General features: G+C 35.7%; 1 non-coding gene across 1 annotated transcript; it reads right to left on the bottom strand.

Moving 5' to 3' along the window:
• Positions 1-9,408: 9,408 nt before the first annotated feature.
• LOC141683356 (small nucleolar RNA R71) lies at positions 9,409-9,515 on the bottom strand. Its single transcript, XR_012560244.1, has one exon. It is a non-coding gene; the product is annotated as a small nucleolar RNA R71 (small nucleolar RNA).
• Between the last annotated feature and the right edge of the window lie 13,680 nt (positions 9,516-23,195).

Genomic DNA, 23,195 nt, shown 5'->3' with positions numbered 1-23,195 from the left:
AAGTATGAGATGAGGCACATGCGAAGATAGTGGAATATCAGAAAAAAGCTTCATTCTACTACAACCTAAGGGTTAAAGAAAGGTTCTTCAAATAAGGTGACTTAGTCTTGAGGAAAGTGGAAGCTTCTGGCGTAGGGCAAAAAGGGAAACTTGCCCCAAATTGGGAAGGGCCATACAAAGTCAAGAGCGTTCAGGGTAGAGGAACCTACAAGCTGGAGACTATGGATGGTTTTGAAGTCCCGAGAACTTGGCATGCCCAAAACCTGAAGGTTTACTATGTGTAGAACAGTTAAAGTACGATTCTCACTTGTCAGAGTGACAAGTAGGTTTAAAAGCACCTTGAAGCTTTGCTTGCTTAGGATTTTTTATATAGAAGATATGTTTTAGATTTTATTAGGGTTGAACCCATTTCATGTAAGGTATCAAGAATACCAAGTTATAATAAAAAGCGTTCGACTTAATCTTAGCCTATTAGATTGATGCATTGTGAAGGATAAAACCAAGTTATAAACTTGAGTTTGAAAAATCGGAAAAAATACGATGATGCTTGGGCAAATACAACTGAAAATAATTAAAGTCGATTACAAAGTTCAAATATTGTCTAAAAAAGAAGAAATACATAAAACTTAGGCCTCGGAAGGCTTGGATTCTTCGGAACCACCATCCGAAGTCTCCTCGGATGTCTCTCCAGTCGGTCCCTCGGATGTCTCTTCGAAAGTCTCTACAGAGGTTCCCTCGGAACTATCCTCGGACGCCTTGGAGGCCGCAGAAGACGGTGGTTTAGGAGACGCTGACTTTTGAGGCTCTTCTACCCTGGCCTTCTTTATAACGGGCTCAAGCTCCTCCTCAGAAGAAGATTCCTCCTCTTCAGAGCTGGATTTAAGCTCCTTCCTTTTTTGGCCTTAGCCATGACTCCCCGATGGGCCGTCCTTAATCAGATCAGCGAGCTTATCTGCAATGCCCCCAAGTGCTGGGACTTTCACAGGGCAGGGGAAAGGAGATTGTTCAAGAACCTTAGGAAATTCTTCCTGGATAACCTCCACAGCAGCGTCCCAGTCTTCCTTATAGCTGACTGGATGTAGGAGGGCATCATGCTCCACCATTAAATCCTTAAATTCCTGAGTATCCATCCAGCCATCAAAAGCTTTGCCTTTTTGAGCCTTGAGGATAACATTCTCAGCCCGGGCCGTTTCAAGGTCAGAAGTTGATGAGGCAAGTTGGGCTTCAAGAGCCTCTATCCTCTGGTTGGCCTCCTCCAGCTTCTTGTTTGCATCCTCTAGGCCAACTTTCCAAGCCTTGGCTTGGTGAATCGCCTCTTGAAAATGGACGTTCGCCTACAAGATACAAAGCAAAAATGAGAAATGAGAAAAATTACGGCAAAAAGCTATGAATGCCAAAAGAGAAAGACGTACTGTCGCCAAAGCCTGAGCTCCGAAAAGCTTGTTAGTATCCAAGTCCTGTTGAAGGACAAGGTCATGATAGTCAACCAGGGAAATGGAATGCATAGACCATTCCTTGGCAAGCGCTGTGTTGCCAACAATTGAATCCTTGCCCCGGATTCCCCAAGCGGGTTGGAAGAAAGCCCCTGGTTTTTGTTTAGTGTGTAAAAGTTGGCTGGGGCCTTCCTCGCCTGGTTCCTTCGCCTGGAGTAGGAACTCTGGGAAACGATCCCCGAGGCGCGGGTCTTTGAAGACCTTTCCAGCATGCTTCATCCTGGTCGTTTCCAGGTCTTTAGGCTTTGTAGCCTCCTCAATCTTCTCAGCCACTGCAACAAATAAGATAAGTGGGTTGAGAAATTAGTAAAGTAAAAGGTGGAAGAAACGAAGACAACTAGAGAAGGAAGGAAACATACTCTTTTTAGGAACGGGAGAAAGGCCACGTTCTACAAGAACGGTCTCCCTGATAAGATCCCAAGAGTGGGAAGTCCCATTATCTTGAGTAAGGAGGTTGAAAGCTCTGGTCTCCTCCTCAGATAAAACTATATCATCAGGGCTCCCATCTACGGCTAGCCCAAAAGACGAACGAAATAGGGTGCCCCAATCGCCACCCTCCCAAAGGACGTACAGAAAATCTTTCTTCCACCCCAAATTGTTGTCAGGGATGGACTTCCCGTTCACTATGTGGGGAACGGTTGGGCGCTGGTTCAAAGAAACCCACCTCGGATTCTTGTCAGGACTGTTCTTGAACTGAAAAATCTTTCTAAAAACAGCAACCGAGGTAGGGAAATTGTGCTTGGCGCATTGCGACAGGTAGCACATAATTAACCTCCAAGAGTTAGGAGGGAGTTGGCAAGGGCTGATGCTCACATCAGCTAGCAAAACAAGGATAAATGGGTGAAAGGGGTGTCTGATACCTGCCCTTAGAGTGTCCCTGTAGACGCATAGTGCGTCCTTCCTCCACTGACAGGCCCTGTCGGCCGGACCCGCAAGAACTAGCTTGAAAGGTTCCTTGATTTTGAAACAACCACTCAAATTGTCCAGCTCTTTTGGATTCCGCAAGACACTGATATGGTCGTGCACGTCTAAATGCACATCAGACGGGTACTCGTCCCCTCGGGTGTTGATCATATCAATCAAGGAAGTGTACTTGATCAAATGGGGAATTCATTGGACTTTCTGGCCACGTTCATCTTGGCCAAACGAGTCATTTTCTTATCAGCCATCTGAAAAAAGGGCACATAAGAAGATAATTTTAAATGCAAACTATGCAAAAGTGAGCACAAGAAGAAAAAGGGAAAAGTGTTTACCTGAAGTAATGCTGCTAAAAGAGGCTGGCTTGCTAAATGGAGGTTTTGGGGCTCCAAATACTCCGACCTACAGTTATTTCTCTGAGATCCTTAACAGAAGAAAAAAGAATGAGAATTTAGAAATGAGAAAGTGAGGAGCAATAGACTCTACTCACTCCTTTATATAGAAGAAAAAGTGAATTCGAATGGACAAAAAAGCCCAGTAAGATTAAAGGCCCAAAGAAAAAAGCCCAGAAATGGAACGTTCCAGAATACTCCAAGGAATTCCAAAGGAAATAGATGAAAATTCCCAAGAATTCTAGAGAATTCTAAAGAAGGTGTTTTAATATGGAAGAGGCCCAATGGGAGGCCCAAATCCAATTAGGATTTGGAAAAATAGAAGGCCCAAATCCAATTAGGATTTGGAAAAACAGAAGGCCCAAATCCAATTAGTATTTGGAAAAATAGAAGGCCCAAACCCAATTAGGATTTGGAAAAACAGAAGGCCTAAATCCAATTAGGATTTGGAAAAATAGAAGGCCCAAATCCAATTAGGATTTAGAAGAATACAGGCCCAAATCAAAGCCCTAAAAAGAGAAGGCCCAGACAAGGCCCAATCCAAATTGAATTAGGAGGAAGCCCAAAAAAGACCAGGATTGAGGTCGAATTCCAGGTCGTGAATTCTATTCGAATTCTTTCGAACAGACACCCAAAAATTACGTGTAAAAAATAACAGGATTGTGGTCGAGAAGCCAGGTAAATAAGACCAGGATTGGGGTCGGATTCCTGAATCAAGCACAATATTTTTCGAGGATTAGCACAGAAACCTCGACTAAGATCCAGGTTGAAGGTTCGACTAGGATCCTGGTCGAAATCCAGGTCGTGAATCCTAGTCGAAACCTTACGACCAGGAAGCAAAGAAAGACACAAATTTCGACTAAGATCCAGGTCGAAGGTTCGACTAGGATCCTGGTTGAAATCCAGGTCGTAAATCCTAGTCGAAACCTTACGACCAGGAAGCAAAGAAAGACACAAATTTCGACCAAAATCCAGGTCGAAGATTCGACTAGGATCCTGGTCGAAATCCAGGTCGTGGATCCTAGTCGAAATCCTTCGACTAGGATTGAAAGGCTGGCCCAAAATTCGACTTGGATCCAGGTCAAAATTTCGACTAGGATCCAGGTCTAAATTTCGACTAGGATCCTGGTCGAAAAAGGGCTGAAAATTGAAAAATGTTTGTGAAAAATTGCAGAAAATTTGGAAAAATCTCGGAAATAAAGGGAAAATTCCTGAAAAATACCAGAAAATTCCTAAAAAAAGGGAAAAGGTAAAAAAATAAAAAGGAAGTTTTTAAACGATCCTGAAGCCACGTACAAGGTGAATCATTGTAAACGTGTAGGTCGCTCCACACTTTACGTAAAACGATACCCTGTAAGAGAATGAATGAACCTAACTTTTGCGAAATCTTATACGGTTTCCCAAAAGTTGGGGGGCAAATTATAGGGATTAATAAATCCTAATTGTGTAAATTAAATATTATATTTGGGCTGCTAGGCCCAATAAGAAGATGTATGACATTCAGACCAAAAAGGGTAACACATTGATCAGGCCTGATGGACCAGATCAGAACTGGTGGAACAAAGAAGGCCCACAAACCCTGAATATTAATTAATTTCGTAATTAATTACTAAGGGAAAAATCAGCTATTGAGAAGAGTCCCAATAAGGACATAAATCCTTGCAGATTAGCCTCTAAGGGACCTATAGGGATAAGGAATCAGTTTCACACTATTTAGGACTCCAAAGTCCATTCTAATTCTGAGACTTGGCTACCAAGTCTCCTATACCAAGTCCAATTCAAGGACCACCAACATCTATATAAGGGGCCTCACCCCACAAATCAGAACTATGTTTTTTGACTTGATCCTTAGCAATTAGCAAGGTACGTAGGCATCTTGTTAAGGCAGATTGAGTCACGAAATACAAGAGCAGTCAAATCGAGCCTCGAAACTCACGTTCCTTAGTAATAAATACATCAATTATATACCTTAGTTTTTAATCCATAACAGAAGCGCACATCCAGGAACTTCCAAAGTGCAGGTTCCAACCAATTACAACAAATTTCCAATCTCTTTGGAAGAATTTCATGTTGAAAATGAGGTCTTATTTTTGTTTATATTTTTTAATAGTTGCTGTTTTGTTCATTTGAAGATTTTCTACTGATTTGGAGAAGATTTATAAATTCATTGTGCCATCGAGAAACAAAGGCGGAGAGGAATGGTTTTAAGTTATTTAGTTTATTTCAACCAGATACAAACTACAATATATTATGAAAAGTAGCATGCAATTTATCTTTTTAAGAAGACATTTACTTCGATGTAGCACTATCTCGGAAGAAGGCACCGGAGGAGTAGTTTTTATGGTAATTCCACAATTTTTTTATCGGTTTTTTGCTTGTAAGTGGAAAACCTTTTTCTACTAGAATAATGTGAACAATCTGGGTGAGTTAAATATATTGATATGTAGTATATGTCATGATCTATTATGGAGGTTCTGTTAGTCATTGCGATCTTATGATTTGAATTATACTTGCAGATGAATATATGTACGTGTTTGTTTAGTGTGTATATATATATATATAGAATTCCTTTTTTCTTAATCAACAGTGCATATCTTTCTGGGAAGATTTATTGATCGGATTGTGTTTTTTTGGGAAACATTTTACATGTTGATACGATGTTGGTTGATATAATTCCTACATTAAATTTAATTAATTAACTGACTTTTTCAATGATAACTAATTGAAGCTTCTAACATTTTTGAAGGGCTTCCACCAGCTATTAGGCACTGTTTCAACCATGAATAAGTATGTGACTTTTGACTGAAGAACAAAGGCTTAAGATGATCTCTGAATCACTCAAGAGTACTTCTGAGCTTTTTCCAGATTAATGTGAATGTAATATCATTTTTATGGTGTTAAAATTTCATACTTTTGCTCTGTCAATATATAGTATACATATATGATATCTCCTGGTGTTTCGAGTTTTCAACCATCTCACCTCCCTAGCGAAAATGAAAGGGAAGAAGAAGAATGAAAGAAAAGCTAAAAATCGGTAGCATAATTATTGTTAATGTCCTTGAGAAAATGGCATCTACATTTAGTCATTAGTCTTTCCACAACCGAGGCTTTGCTTTTTTAAGTTAGGAGAATTAAATTTAGTTTGTTTTACCATGAATATGTGGCACATAATTTTTTATAGCATGTTAACCATGAAAGCATAACGTCCTTATTAATTGTATTTTATGTTCGTTGGCTATTATCTTATAGCATCTGGGCACTTCTCTTTGTGGTTGTTTTGAAGTGTTGTCATGGCTCTAAGTCCTTGCTAAATTTCTAATGCGGGGTACTTCAGAAGATCTTATAAGGATATCATTGGACATACATCCAACCATAATTTAAACCTAGATTTTATATTTGGATCTTATAAAGTACATCGTTCTACATATTTCATATTTCTAATTAGGTTATATATGTTACAATTCAAGGAGATTAAGCCTGCTTATGAGGTTTTGAGTGTTCCCGAGAAGCGTGAGATTTATGATCAGCAGTGAGGATGCACTAAAGGAAGAAATGGGAGGTGGTGGTGGTGGCCATGACCCATTCAACATCTTTTAATCTTTCTTTGGCGGTGGAATCCCTATCGGTAAGTTACAAAAAATGTTATGTCTGATTTATAGAATTGTCGTTGATGTTCATTTGTTTGTTATTTATCATAAAAGACTATCAATATTTGATGTACAAAAAACTTTTGGACAAGGTGAATAAATTATCAAATTATGTCTAGATCTAGTTCTAAGAATAAGTTGGTTTCAGTTGGTTGTAGGCTATGAAGATTGGCCTTTTTATTAATTTATGCTTCCGTTTATATAATCAAATGGAGCTTCTTCAAAATTAGGACACATATTTCTTATTACTTTTGTGTTAGGAAATTGTGGAAGTTTTGAATTTTCTGCAATTCTTAGAACTACATCTAACATGAGTCTTAACCGTGTTATTTTTTCACACAAAAATAAAAGAACCTTACCATGTTAATTTAGTAGTTTTTTAATAGCCGAATACAACAGAATGACCTTTTATTTCAATACCCCTGATTACATGATAACATGTTAAGCATATCAATGCATATTTATTAACTTTTTATTTCCAGTCACGAATGCAGCAACACAGAAATTACCATATAGTGTCATGGCGATCCGATGACTTTCCACAACGAAGTGTGACAACAAATCTACAGAATTCCACAGGTCTACAATTTCTTAAAAACTCCTATAAAAATATATTAAATTCTGATTTTTTTTTTGTAATTTGGTTTAGATAATTGTTTTAATTTATCCAAAATAATAAGTCATCTAAAAAAATCAAATGGTTTCAGCTACCTGCTTTTGTGTACATTTTTGATAAAGAGACCGATCAATAAATTAAATTTAATTTATTCAACAAAGGTCATTATAGTGAGTCTGCATTTTTATCTAAATATGTCTATAATAGCTTATGCTGTTATTTGATTATAGACTTGTGTTTTATGCATCCAAATTTGATGACTTTCATTTATAATTTGCGGTTGTTCATTTACATTCATACTTATTACTCAATTTTTTTCCTTTTCATAAAATTTGCATTGGTCACTGACAGTGCTTCTGGGATAAGAGAGCATTTTGAGACTATTTGTGAAGGATTGTGATAAGTGGATTTTAAATCTTCTTTGAACGTTTCATTACAAGCTTAAGTTGGTATTTTAGACTCAAGTTATTGGTAATTGTGATATATTTTTGTGTTATTACATTTGAGGCATCAATTAAATGAAGAAAGGAGCTTTTAAAGGAAATAAACTGAAAAGAGTTAAGAATTGGAAACCTAGGTCATTCTCAAGTTGTAGATAATATTGTTAGCTTTGCGTGGGCAGTTGAATCGCATAATTCTGACGAGCAGAACTCAAGATACGGCCGAAAGAAGAATCAGCAGAAAAATCCAGAAATCAAGCGCGACCGCCCCGCCTTTCTGCCAAAAAACCAGCACGCCCGCGCTGATTTGAGCGCGGCCGCCCCGCCCTTTTTTTCCCCAGAATCCTGATTTTAGTAGAATTTAATGATTTTGAGGGTCCAGGTCCACTACGGGCTTATATAAAACAATTAAAAACCGTTTTTAACGACAAGGAGCGATGGGAGAGCAATAAGAAGACCTAGAGAGCACGAGACGGCTACCGAGACGAAGACTTTTGTTTTCTTTAGTATAATTGATACTTGGATGCTTGTTTTTGATTTATCTTTGAACCATAGTACTTTTATATTGTTTATTACCATGTTTTCATTGAAACCCAGGGTGACGATGAGTTCAATTATGAAATAATCGTTATCGTGAGGTTCTAACGGATTTACTTATGGATTTCTATAGTTAATTTATTTCAATATCTTGGTGTGTGGTGATTGATTGATATCCTAGTATTGGTTGTGCTTATTCGTCTTTTGTGCGTAACTAACATATAAGATATGTGTTAATCTCTATTGAAGCAAAAGTGAATATAGAGATTTAGAACTTGCCATGCTAGCATAGGTTCATGTATTTGTTATGCATGATTCGCAGGTAATTTTAATCATCTTACTTGCCTGATGTAATCACGATAGATAACTTGTTCATTAAACCTTTAGGTTGTCAAATTCTATAGAGATATAGGGTCTCAACATAATTGGTGTCTATTAAGCTTCTATCTCTTATGTGGATGTCTGGTAGTAGGGTATTCGTACAACAAAAGTTGGCGTTTACTAGTTTCGTGTTATCTGATTAGTTGTCATCACCATTGCATGCCAAGGTTAAGAAACTTTAAATAAAGTATTTAATGAAGTTAGAATCCCATGTTTGTCTCATATAGTTAATTCAATCACTTTTATTCTTAGTTAATTGGATGTTAGTTTAATCTTAGTTATAAGCATCTCAACTTGTTTTTAACTTAGCATTGAGCGATAGCCATACCATTGTTGCATAGGTGCATAATCTTAAGTTAACTAAAAAAAGTATCTGTGGGTACGAATCAGATTTATATCTTATACTACTTGTAAACGCTTATACTTGCGTGTAATTTTTGTGCGTGTTTTCGCCCTAACAAGTTTTTGGCGCCACTGTCGGGGACTCGGTGTTTACTTTAGTTAATGTGCTTGACGTCAGTGGTCGTTAAATTTCACTGACTCGGATTCTTTTACTTTCACGGGTTACTTGTTTATGTTTCAGGTACTTATTACTATGGGAGATCCAGCAGCACCAACGAAAGCGTTGATGGATTTTTCTCAACCAAAGATCAATGATATTCAATCTAGTATTGTTAGGCCAGCTATCGCAGCTAATACCTTTGAGATCAAGCATGGCATAATTCAAATGGTACAGAATTCAGTCCAGTTTGGGGGTTCTCAAACGGAGGACCCAAATATGCACATTAGAGATTTCATCGAGATATGCGACACTTTCAAGTTCAACAATGTTTTTGAAGATGCTATAGAGCTGAGGCTTTTCCCATTCTCTCTGAGGGACAAGGCTAAGTGCTGGTTGCATTCTCTATTAGCAGGTTCTATCAATACTTGGGAGGATCTTTCTCAGAAGTTTCTTAATACATTCTTCCTTTGGCGAAGACAACTGCAATCAGAAACGCTCTTACTCAATTTGCGCATTAATCGGGAGAATCTCTATGTGAAGCTTGAGAGCACTACAAGGAGATGCTTAGGAAGTGTTCTCATCATGGAATGCCTGATTGGATGATCATCAATTGCTTCTATAACGGTTTGGGAGCATAGTCAAGACCCATGCTCGATGCAGCATCAGGTGGAGCATTATGGGCAAAGAGCTATGAGGAAGCTTATGTTCTAATTGAATTGATGGCTGCTAATGAATATCAGTATCCAACCCAGAGATTGCCACATGGCAAGGTAGCATGAATTATTGAAGTGGATACAACTACGGCTATCACTGCTCAACTAAAGGCGTTGTCTATGAAGATTGATTCTCTGGCTAACTATGGTGTTGATCGGATACCCAGTGTTTGTGAGCTGTGTGTAGGTTCGTATGTGACGGAGCAATGCGCTATATCTAGTGAATCAGCTCAGTTTGTGAGAAACTTTCAGAGATCGCATTAACCAGTTCCAGGCACTTATCATCCTAACAACTGGAATTATCCTAACTTCAGCAGGAGCAACAATCAGAATGCGATGTAATAGCCGTTGAAGCAGTTTAGAAACAAGCAATTCAATCTTCCTAGTTTGCAGCAACAATTTGCACCAAGACAATAACTCCAACTTCAACAACTACCGAACGGAAGTACAAATCAATCTAATGAAAAATCTGAATTGGAGGAGTTGAGAATTATGTGCAAAAACCAGGCTCTTATATGCAAAAGCCAGGATGTTTCTATCAAGACTCTGGAGAACCAAATAGGGCAAATTGTTAACGCCTTATTGAATCCACCATCAGGAACGCTTCCTAGTGATACAGAAGCCAATCCAGGCAAGAAGGAAGTTGAAGAATAGGTGAACGCCATCACCTTGAGGTTTAGAAAGGTCGCAACCCCCAAATTCAGCAAGACGAAGAGTGTGAAAATTTTGTCCAGAATGCAGGTGTGTCTGCATCCTTGCCAATTCCAGAAAATGAGATTGTTGCTGGAAAAGTTATGCAGAAGGATGCCGAGGTGGAACCGAAGAAGAAATCTTTTGTAAACACCCCTCCTGAGGGTAATACAGGGGAAAACAGGTCTATCCTCCACCACCTTTTCCTAAAAAGTTGCAGAAGTAGAAGTTAGATAAGCAATTTGCTAAGTTCTTGGAAGTTTTCAAGAAACTTCACATCAACATACCTTTCACTGAAACTCTTACACAGATGCCTATCTATGCGAAGTTTATGAAAGGTATTCTCTCTCGGAAAGTGAAGCTCGATGACTTGGAGACAGTTGCTCTTACGGAGGAATGTAGTGCTGTGCTGCAGCAGAAATAACCTCCGAAGCTTAAGGATCCTGGAAGTTTCACTATTCCTTGCACTATTGGAAACTTTTCTTTCGATAAATGCTTGTGTGATTTGGCAGCTAGCATCAATCTGACGCCCTTGTCTATATTCAAGAAGCTTGGTCTACTTGATCTGAAACGGACATACATGTCATTGCAACTAGTTGATCGTTTCATCGCTTATCCGCGAGGAATAGTGGAGGATGTCTTGTTTAAGGTAGACAAACTAATCTTCCCTTCTAATTTTGTAATTCTGGATTTCGAGGAAGATAAGAAGATTCCGATCATCTTGGGAAGACCATTCTTAGCTACTGGCCGAACTATGATCGATGTTCAAAAAGGGAAGCTTAAGATGAAACTTCATGATTAGAAGGTCACATTTAATGTGTTCAAGGCAATAAAGTTACCCAAAGCTAAATAGAAGTGCTTTAAAGTAGAGCGAGGCAACACTGTCGTGAATTCGGAGCTTGAGCAATTATCAAGGTCAGATACCTTAGAGAGATCCTTAACAGGGGAGTCTGATTATAAAGATGAAGAAGGGGCAGAGCAACTGCAGTATTTGAATGATCCTCCATGGAAGAGGAAGTTGGATATGCCATTCGATTCTCTTGGGGTAGCAGAGCTGAAAATTTCTCAGGAGCGTCTCGTGCCACCTATTGAAGATGCTCCTACACTTGAGCTCAACCCACTACCAGATCACTTAAGTTATGCATTCTTAGGTGCACCCCCAACAAGGGGTTGGGATATATCTTTGATAATGTAGAGGGTGTCGGAACGGATCCTCCCGTGTCTATAGAGGGATTTTCTCATGCGCAGCAGGCAGTTGATAGGACTGGTGTTTGTGATGAGCAGTACAGGCGATTGATTCGGCATACTGAGGCCATGCATGACATCCATCGATATTTTGCTGAAGATTTGATGCATGCTCTCGGTACTGTTTTTCGAGACACTGGTGTTGAGGTTGATTGGCCACCTGATCCTCCACCCGAAGAGGGTGATCCTCCCGCTAACTAGGTATGCCTTGTATCGTTATTATTACCTTCAATGAGGATTTTGAAAATTTTAAGTTAGGGGGTGATAATGTAAGGATTAGTTTATGTGTGTCCATATAGATTCATATAGATTCATGTTGCATGTTTAGTTGTATTTCATTCATATTTTTTCATGTTTGTTCATGTAGGACATATTTGTTGTGTTTTTATGTGAGTTCATATAGTTGCATGTGTATGCATATAAGATGATCCCTTAGGTTGAACTATTTTTGATTGATTGGTTGATGATGATTTGAGTGTGGTGATGAATAATAGAGGGTTAATTAAGTTCTAATGAATTGATTTGCATGCCAGAAAAAAAATTCACTAAGTCTTATAGATTGCTGTGGAGCTAGATCATGATCATACTTGTTTATTTGTTCAATTTAATCACTTGGTTATATTTAGAATTTTTGCTATTCTCGTAGTGACAAAAGAACACTGAATTTTAAACTAGAGAAAAAGCTTGGATTTCATTGCTAGTTGTTGTAAGGCTAGGCGTCAAATGGCTAGTATCCGGCTCATAATTTATGAGTAGTCTAGGGTTGAATGAGATGGAGGGAAACGCACTCACTCAGAAATTGTTGGAAAGAAAAAGAAAAAAAAAGAAAAAAAGAAAAAAGTATGTGTTTATGCATAATTGATCATGAGTGAGCTCATTAATACTCGAGTTATTAAGTTCTTAGGGGACTTTTTGCCTAGTGACCTAAGGATTTTATAGTCCGGGATCGGCTATCCTAACGCTCGGTACATGGGTTTTTTTGTATAAGTCTTTTGTGGAACTCTTTCATTGCACGATTAAATAAGCATTTTTGTTATGTGTTCAATAATAGCATGAATCCTTGTATAACTCTAGTAAAATGAAGGTGTTGTGAATCATTATGCGTTTCTATTCTAGTTATAAACTTGTGATTTTTTTGATGATAGATAAGTTATGATTATTGATCTAGTATCGAGAGTATTTTTGTAAAGCATTCCACACATCGCACGTTTCTGGTTTGTGAGTTGGTTTGTGATAATTATTCAAGATCTATTTTTAGTCATTGCATTCTTAGAGGCACTGTCTTATTCATTTGGTTATGGTTATTCTGAGGGGATCGATTGCATTGTCATTTTAGTTGCATTCATGCATTAGGTTGTTTTGTAATTTTTTGAGTCTGTTTATGCTTGAGGACAAGCATCGATTCAAGTTTGGGGGTGTGATAGTGGATTTTATACCTACTTGGAACGCTTCATTACAAGTTTAAGTTGGTGTTTTGGACTCAAGTTGTTGGTATTTGTGATATGTTTTTGTGTTATTGCATTTCAGGCATCAGTTAAATAAAAAAAGGAGTTTTTCAAGGAAATATGCTGAAAAGAGATAATAATTGGAATCCTAGGCCATTCTCAAGTTGTAGAAAATCTCGTTAGTTTCGCATGGGTAGTTGAATCACCTAATTCTGACGAGCAGAACTTAAGATACGACCAAAAGAAGAATCAGCAGAAAAATCTAGAAACCAAGCGCGACCGCCCCCAAAAGCAGCGTGGCCCCGCCTTTCTGCATAAAAACCAGCGCGCCCGCCCTGATTTGAGCACGGCCGCCCCGCCCTTTTTTCCCCAAAATTCTGATTTTAGTAGAATTTGATGATTTTGAGGGTCCAGGTCCACTAGGGGTTAATATAAACTATTAAAAAGACGTTTTTAACAACAAGGAGCGAGGGGAGAGCAATAAGAATATCTAGATAGCACGAGACGGCTACGGAGAAGAAGACTTTTGTTTTCTTTAGTATAGTTGATACTTGGATGCTTGTTTTCGATTTGTCTTTGAATTCTAGTACTCTTATATTGTTTAGTGTTATGTTTTCATTGGAACCCATGGTGACGATGAGTTCGGTTCTGAACTAATCGTTATCGTGGGGTTCTAACAGATTTACTTATGGATAATATTAAATCTCCAAACTGTCTAAACCAATAATATAAATTCCAAATTCTCTAAATAAATAATTAAGTCCAATTAATGATAAAATTCCGAAATCCAACTCAACGAATTGGGGTAGCTCTCCATCACACAGTCCCAGATTCACCTAAGCACCTGCCAGAAAAAGAATACGGCATGAGCCAAACGCCCAGTACAGATTTGGAATACAGTTTACAAAACAAAGAGATCAGAAATAAATAATCTGCAATTTATAATAAATCAACAATTTTTAAAATAAGTAAGGCTGAAATAACGAGGGGTTAGGATATTTCATACCGAGATCAGAACATTTACAAATACACACATCATAGGGTACCTAATGTGTGCAACAGAATGGATAATGTGTACGTCATATACAACATCACCATAAATCAAATCACAAATCAAGCTCTGGGTGCACCCACGTATCCTGAACAAATATCAAATACGCAAAAGCTCCTCCCAAGAGCTAACAGAAGGATGCGCCGTGACCAATCACAGTATCACGGAAGTGTCATGTCACTAGTGCCGCAATGACATGGCTGTAGTACCCCTACAGCTGGTTAACTCGGTATACCCTAAATAACACTAAGGGTTCAAAATAAAAATATTTTCATAAAATTTAAAATCACTCGAGATAAATAATTCAGATTTTCAAAATAGAGGGTGTAATAAATAATTTTGAAAATCGCATAAACAGATATTTATAATTTTTCAAATCAATTTTGAAAATAATTTTCAGAAGTCAAAATATCCAACCAATTTTAACGGAGCGAATAAAATATGAAATTCAACAAAGCAGAGATATTAAATTTCTAGGAAGAGAGCGCCAAATAAAAAGGGAAAAAAATACGTACCTTGAAATTAGCACACCAAACACTCACGAAAATCCGTAAATAATCCGCTAAACTCCCGATCCCGAACCTAAAACTATATAATTATAGTTTATTATTAAAATCTTTTATTATTAGACTTAGACATATATTTCAGCAACATAATTAATATAGACAGACCTGGTAATAATGCAACTTAATTCTAAATACGCAAGATAGCTCATGTTTGAGTTTAAATAAATAATATTCTAATATTATATGCGACCTAGTTCTTTACTCTGTCCATCCTACTAGTTCGAGACTAGGAGTAACTGTAGATTACAATTGGATTTCCTAAATGTTTGGCTGCATAGGTACACACTATGACCCCTGACCAAGGAATTACATTACTAAGTAACATAAATAATGTAATCAAATTTAACACACCAATTTATGTACTAAATAAAATAGGATTTTACTATAAAATTAATACATCAAACTAATCATCATCGATGATGGTGATAACAAAATATTACCTTAACTACATTTTAAATTCAGAATAAGGACGTTAATCTTATTCATATAATATATATATACATATATATTAATAATAATAAAACAAGATTGTAGGAATAAAATTAAAATATAAATCTGGACTCACATCACAACAATAAACTTGATAAAATAATGGATATTAGTGTGTGAATTCACATACATAAACACATAACAGTAGTACTGCTATATGGTACATGAAAAAGAAAAAAAAGAGTTACCTTTCTCCTTTTAATAAAAGAAAATGGTTAGAAGGCAATTCCCCTTATCTCATTTCCTGCTTGCTGCGACTTGCTCCGTTTGTTTCTTTTCTGTAACACCCCCTTCTTAAAATAGAAGGAGATATTACCTATAATCCATAAACCTGCAAACAGAGCACTAATATATATCTAAACAAAAAATTAAACAGTCTAAAATCTTTAAAATAATATTAAATCTCCAAACTGTCTAAACCAATAATATAAATTCCAAATTCTCTAAATAAATAATTAAGTCCAATTAATGATAATATTCTGAAATCCTAATCAATGAATTGGGGTAGCTCTCCATCACACAATCCCAGATTCCCCTAAGCACCTGCCAAAAAAAGAATACGGCATGAGCCAAACGCCCAGCACAGATTTGGAATACAGTTTACAAAACAAAGAGATCAGAAATAAATAATCTGCAATTTATAATAAATCAACAAATTTTAAAATAAGTAAGGCTATAACAACGAGGGGTTAAGATATTTCATACCGAGATCAGAACATATACAAATACACACATCATAGGGTACCTAATATGTGCAACAGAATGGATAACGTGTACGGCATATACAACGTCACCATAAATCAAATCACAAATCAAACTCTGGGTGCACCCACGTATCCTGAACAAATATCAATTGCGCAAAAGCTCCTCCCAAGAACTAACAAAAGGATACGCCATGACCAATCACACTGTCACGGAAGTGTCATGTCACTGGTGCCGCAATGACATGGCTGTAGTACCCCTACAGCTGGTTAACTCGTTATACCCTAAATCACACTAAGGGTTCAAAATAAAAATATTCTCGCAAAATTTAAAATCACTCGAGACAAATAATTCAGATTTTCAAAACAAAGGGTGTAATAAATAATTTTGAAAATCGCATAAACAGATATTTATAATTTTTCAAATCAATTTTTAAAATAATTTTCAGAAGTCAAAATATCCAAACAACTTTAACAGAGCGAATAAAATATGAAATTTAACAAAGCAGAGATATTAAATTTCTATGAAGAGAGCGCCGAATAAAAAGGGGAAAAAATCCGTACCTTGAAATTAGCACACCAAACACTAACGAAAAGCCGTAAATAATCCGCTAAACTCCCGATCCCGAACCTAAAATTATATAATTATAGTTTATTATTAAAATCTTTTATTATTAGATTTAGACATATATTTCAGCAACATAATTAATATAGACAGACCTGGTAATAATGCAACTTAATTCTAAATACGCAACAGAGCTCATGTTTGAGTTTAAATAAATAATATGCTAATAATATATGCGGCCTAATTCTTTACTCTGTCCATCCTACTAGTTCAAGACTAGGAGTATCTGTAGATTATAATTGGATTTCCTAGATGTTTGGCTGCACAGGTACACACTATGACCCCTGACCAAGGAATTACATTACTAAGTAACATAAATAATGTAATCAAATTTAACACACCAAATTATGTACTAATTAAAATAGGATTTTACTATAAAATTAATACATCAAACTAATCATCATCGATGATGGTGATAACAAAATATTACCTTAACTATATTTTAAATTCAGAATAAGGACGTTAATCTTATTCATATAATATATATATACATATATATTAATAATAATAAAACAAGATTGTAGGAATAAAATTAAAACATAAATCTGGACTCACATCAGAACAACAAACTTGATAAAATAATGGATATTAGTGTGTGAATTCACATACATAAACGCATAACAGTAGTACTACTATATGGTACATGAAAAAGAAAAAAAAAGAGTTACCTTTCTCCTTTTAATAAAAGAAAATGGTTAGAAGGCAATTCCCCTTATCTCCTTTCCTGCTTGCTGCGACTTGCTCCGTTTGTTTCTTTCCTTTTGGGGTTTTGTCACTAACTAGTTTGTGATTTTATATAGCCCTCTAATATCCTATAACTAATAGAACTCTAATAATTAATATTAACCTTTTTATATTCTCTTTACTAGTTCTATTTAAAATTGAAATCATTTTAAAATAAATAATATTATTATTATTAACAACTTAAATTACTAATTCTTTTCCTAATCAAATTACTAAACTAGCTAATATTATTAGTTCTATTATAATTTAGATTTAATATTATTATTATTATTATTATTATTATAAAATAATTCTCGTATATTACATATATACCCCCTTAAAAAGGATTCTGTCCCCGGAATCAAACGAAGCTAAATACTCATACCTGATTCGAACAAATGCGGATATTTCTCACGAATAGATTCTTCTAATTCCCACGTAGCCTCTCTCTCTGAATGATTTTTCCACAAAACCTTTACAAACGAAATGGTGTTCTTTCTCAAAACTCGCTCATCTCGAGCTAAGATAGCCTCAGTCTCTTCCTCACAAGAAAGATCCTCTCTAATCTTATATAATGGATACTAAACTATGTGTAATGGATGATATTTAAAGCCCCTCAAAACAGACACGTGAAACACATTATGCACATGAGATAGTTGTGGCGGCAGCGCAACTCTATAAGATACTTCCCCAACTTTCTCCATAACATCAAAAGGTCCAACATATCTCGGACTGAGCTTTCCCTTCATACCAAAACGCTTCACACCCTTACAAGGCGATACCTTCAAGAACACATGATCTCCCGGTTCAAATCCACTAAACTTTCTGTGTTGGTCCGCATAGCTCTTTTGACGCGATCCTGCCTCCTTCAAACTTTCTTTAACTTTATCTACCTTCTCATTGGTGATTCTAACCAACTCTGGCCCTCCAATGACTCTCTCACCAACCTCATCCCAACAAGATGGTGTCCTACACCTCCTACCAAACAAAGCCTCAAATGGTGGCATACCAATACTCGCGTGCCAACTATTATTGTACGCAAACTCAACCAGATACAGGTACTTGTCCCAATCACTTGTCCACTCTAAGGCGTAAGTGTGGCGCCCTCCAAACCCGGGTCAGAAGTTTGGGGTCCACACACACACCTTAATTATAACCTGCTTATAACAATAATAAAGATAATAATAAAATATGCAGTGACCCTACTTACCAACCAACACGGACCGCAATAGGTTAAAGTATGCATACAAGCCAAACACACTAATATATTACAAACCGTTCAAATCCCAACTTTTTCAAACTCAAACTGAGTATTAAACATTATTACAAACTTTTACAAACTTAAATTATCCCAAAAGAAGCCTACTAGCTCAGCTTTCTCAATCTGAACCCCTAGCTCTCGTGCTGGACTGGGTATCCTTGCTACCAACTGGTTCCTTTTTAACTGGAAAGAATATAAACAACATCGCACAAATGAGCTAACTAGCTCAGCAAGTCACAATGACAAAACTGAGAATAATGATCATCAGGTGAATATGATTATGATATCAAGTGAACAATGGATTATGATTTAGAATTGGATATTATACTTTTAATTTAAAAACCAAGGTTAGGCTGCTGATCAGTCACGCACTAACCCCGAGCAAGGCACACATCATTGCTCTAACTACTGGATCCAAGGCACACATTGGCCTAACTTGACCATTATATGGTCTGACCACGAATCTGGTCCACAATTTTATAAAAAAGCCAATCCAATTCTAACATAATAACAGAATATGCAATAATAGACAATTAACCGAAATCATTAACAACAATAAATGTTTAATAATGAAAAGGTTTCAATCCATGTAAAGATCAATAAGGCAATTTAAAAGCTTAGATGCTGGGTAATGAAAGAATTGGATAACAAAGGAATCAACATTTCAGGATTTCAAAGATTTAGGCTTTCAAAGCATAGGATACAAGGATTGAATGTACAAGTAATTCAGTTCAGTGTTTGGGATTTTGTTTACATGTATTTGTGGAGTAATATCGTATACTTGAGATTTGTGTTTAGGTATACAACAATCAATGGTCTAGAAAGAATAAGGTTTATGGCTCAAGAACAATAACTGGAATCAGAGTTTAGGTTTCAGTGCTTCAAAGTACTTGCAATATCAATCTGACTATTAAATACTACAATATCTCGAGAAAGTTCAGAACACTTGCCTGATATTAGCTTACTACACTGCACTCGTTTCCAATCACAAACGTCTTACTCTTCAACTATCTGTTTCCCTTTCCTACGTCTTGCCTCTTCTGCTCACATATCATAAGCATCTATCAATAATTTACTCATGGAATTCTATTCAACACATACTTCTATCTACCCTTCGTTTTACCCAAATCCGATTAATGGATTGAAAGTTATGCCATAATCAAGTAAACACCGAATATATAGACCGATAGTCAATTAACAAGTCATATATAGCACATAATACATCACGTAATCAATGATATATTATTTATAAAGAAGTCTTGAGTCATAAATAGGCTTTCTGGTATTTAAAATGATTTTTAAAACATTTTTCGGAATTAAAACGGGTCGTTGGATCAATTTCGGGTGAATAAACAGGGTTCGGTTGGCCAATTCTGGCTCCGAAATAATTTTAGAATAATTATCGAGCCTTGGAAATAATTTAGAATAATATTTTAAAGCTCGAAACTATTTTTCGAAATTTTTAAATCATTTTTAAATAATTAAATCTAATTAAATAATTAATTAAAATCAATTAATAATTAATTAAATCAATTAATCAATTAATTTTCGAATTAATTGACCAATTAATCAATTAGAAATTAACTGAAATTAATTAACTAAATAATTTAGATTTATTTGCGAATTAAAAATAATTTTCAGAATTAAAATAATAATTTTTAGAATTTTCAGAAATTAAAAACGAATTTTTATAATAAAAATAAATAGGAAATATGATTTTTAAACATTTTTAAAACAGAAATCCAATTTTTGCAAAGTCTGGAAACTACAGGGACCAAACTGCATCGTTTTCAAAACTGCAGGGACCAAACTGCAATTTTGCAGTCCAGTCGCCGGAAAAAGTCGGGGATGGCCGGAGAACGCGTTCCCGGCGTCCTCACCCCACCAACACCTCCAGATCACATTTACACAACACCAGGAACACAACCATGCAATCAATTCATCCTAACAATCCCTGAGTTGGCCGGAATTTGGCCGTGAAATTTTCCAGTTTCCGGAAAACATCGGAAAACTTCAAAACACAACTCCCTTCTCTTCAGACCTCGTTGGTTCATGAAACTTATACGACTAGATTGCAAATTTCACAGAGAACACAACCCACTATAACACAACATCAATCTATCACAGAATAAGAAACCCCCAAATTTCAATTAAGAACATTCATACGGGTTATAAACCCTAATTTTAAAATTCGAAAATCAAACTCAAATTTGAACATGTTATTGAACTCCAAATCAGACGTATGACATATGAAAATCATCAGGAAAACAAGCTCTACAACATGCAATCATCAAATCATACAAACAATCATCCGAACAAAAATTCATATTTTTAATAAAATAAATTCGAAAATAAATAAATTTTTAGAAAAATAACCTTGATTTCTGCAGGTGTATGGATTACAGAATCTGGTAGAGCTCTTCAAGATCTTCAGATTGGTTACTCGAGCTTTCCAAACCGAATTCAATAACACCTCCAAATGCTTGTTTGATTCTTAGAACAGTTCTAGGAAATTAGGGTTTTTCTCTGAAAATTATATAATTATCTGTCTGCAAATGATTTTGATACGAAATAAAATACGGTAAAAGGCTATTTATAATTACAGAAAATTTGTATCCCGTTGGATCATTCCGGATATAAAACGGTACATTTATTTGTAAAAACTGATCCAAACGGTATCGGTTTTCGGGATAATTATCCAAATCAGTACAAGTTGTACTACGGTCTTGGTCTCAGCGCCTGGTTACACGTATTATGAAGTGATAATTGTGATAGTTTAATAAAAAGTTCCCGTTTATCGAAAATACGGGTTTTATTGATTTACCGAAATGAATATTGTATCTAAAATGTTGCGCTGGGACCCGCGCAGGACAAACCGTACGCCGGATCGAAAAAGTCGAAACATGGAAAATGCTCGAAATATTACAGTTAGGTTAGGAAGGAGTTCTCGAAAGAGTTTCGGGTTCCAAAAACGTAACAACGGGTGACGTCGGTTGGTTCCCGTTTTTATAAAATAGATTTTAATTACCCGGAAAAAAGATTTTAGAAATTTCATATGATTCTTATAAATCCATAAACCAACATAAAAATAATTAGAAAGATATGACAATTATTTATATTTTATTTTGGACATATAAAAATTAAAATACTCAATTAATATTATTTTTGAATATTCAGGTACAGATAACACTTAACAATTAGCTCACAGAATAGATACTGAACACACGTAATAATTATATAATAAAAATAATTACACGATATATCTCGGATATTACATCCTTCCCCCTTAAAAGGATTCTGTCCTCAGAATCTCTAAGAAAACAAATGAGGGTACTTTTTAAAAGGAATATGTCCGAAGTCCAATCATGTATAAGGATTTAGGAATAACTTTTATGTAATCTGTTTTGATTTCATTGATATTAATAAAATACTTGTTTTGTTTTTATTACGGGCTTTATCTATTTAAGTGTTTAAATAAGATATACCATAGTTTAGAGTAAAGTTTTTTATGGATTATGATGAGATCATAATAGTGAGACCTAAAAAGATGATAACTCTAAACTTAAATAGTTCCTGGTCATAGGATTACTAACTGGTAATTAATAATCCACAAAGATCGGTACATACTATGCTTGCTTCATTATGAAGGATGTCTGTTCTCATAGACATTTGTGTGGTGACACTATAGCTAGTATGTAGGTGCTTATTATGGAATAAGTTCACTGAACATGACTCGCACAGTTGAACAACTGATGGAGTTCACTCACGTGTCAGCAGTTGTTCACATAGTGATAGTTGTACAAGTATCCTTAGACTTGAGGTCATCATAGTCATCTTGTGTACACTGAACTATGCTTTGGTTTAGTTCTTAGTCTCTAGGGACAATTATTAGGGCTCTTCTGGGTATAGGAATTTGTATACGAAGATAGTGTATGATAAATAAAGGATCTACCCCTTCTAGTGAAGGAAGCGAATGTTCAAGGCTGATCCACTTATGCTAGTTCAGGAATCTCTGGCCAGAGTGAATGAAATTAGAAAGGAGTTTCTAATTTGCATAGAACTAAACATAGTAAATGGTAAGCAAGTGATTGAATTAGATAGGTTTGACACGAGATCCATGCCTTGTATTTAATCGGGACATTGTAGGGTAGAAGGAGTTTATTGTACGGTAAATATTCACTGAATAGGTTCTTGGTATTCTAAGCAGTGAATTCATATTATCCGGATAGTCGCGATATGCTGAGAAGTATCCCTCACGATGCAGAATAAATGTGATTAATTAATTAATCATATTTAATAAATTAGAGAATTTATATAAATAATGATAAAATAGTTTTATTATTATTTATTTCTACTACCGGCTTAATATTGAACCTACAGGGTCACACCATAAAAAGAGAATGATTTAATGGTGGAGGAATTAATTAATAATGGCTAATAATTATTTATTTATGAAATAAATAATTAATTGGCAAATTTAATAATTGATTAAATGAGATTTAATTGATTATAAATTAATTAAGAAAAGTTCTTAATATTATTAATTAAGGATTTAATTTTTGGAAATTAAATCAAGAGAGAGAATTATTTCTAAAGTGTTTAGAAAAAGGATTAATAATTAAAAGGTGTTTTAATTATTAATGAGAATAATAAATGGGATAATAATAATATTATTTATGGGAAAATTTCAGCTGAAAATTTTGCCTATAAATACACTATTATAGACCCTATTTTATTCTAACCCACATCAAACCCGAAAA

This window comes from Apium graveolens, chromosome 1 (assembly GCF_009905375.1).
Source record: "Apium graveolens cultivar Ventura chromosome 1, ASM990537v1, whole genome shotgun sequence".
Classification (NCBI taxonomy): Eukaryota; Viridiplantae; Streptophyta; class Magnoliopsida; order Apiales; family Apiaceae; genus Apium; species Apium graveolens.
This window is presented reverse-complemented; position numbering and strand designations above follow the sequence as displayed.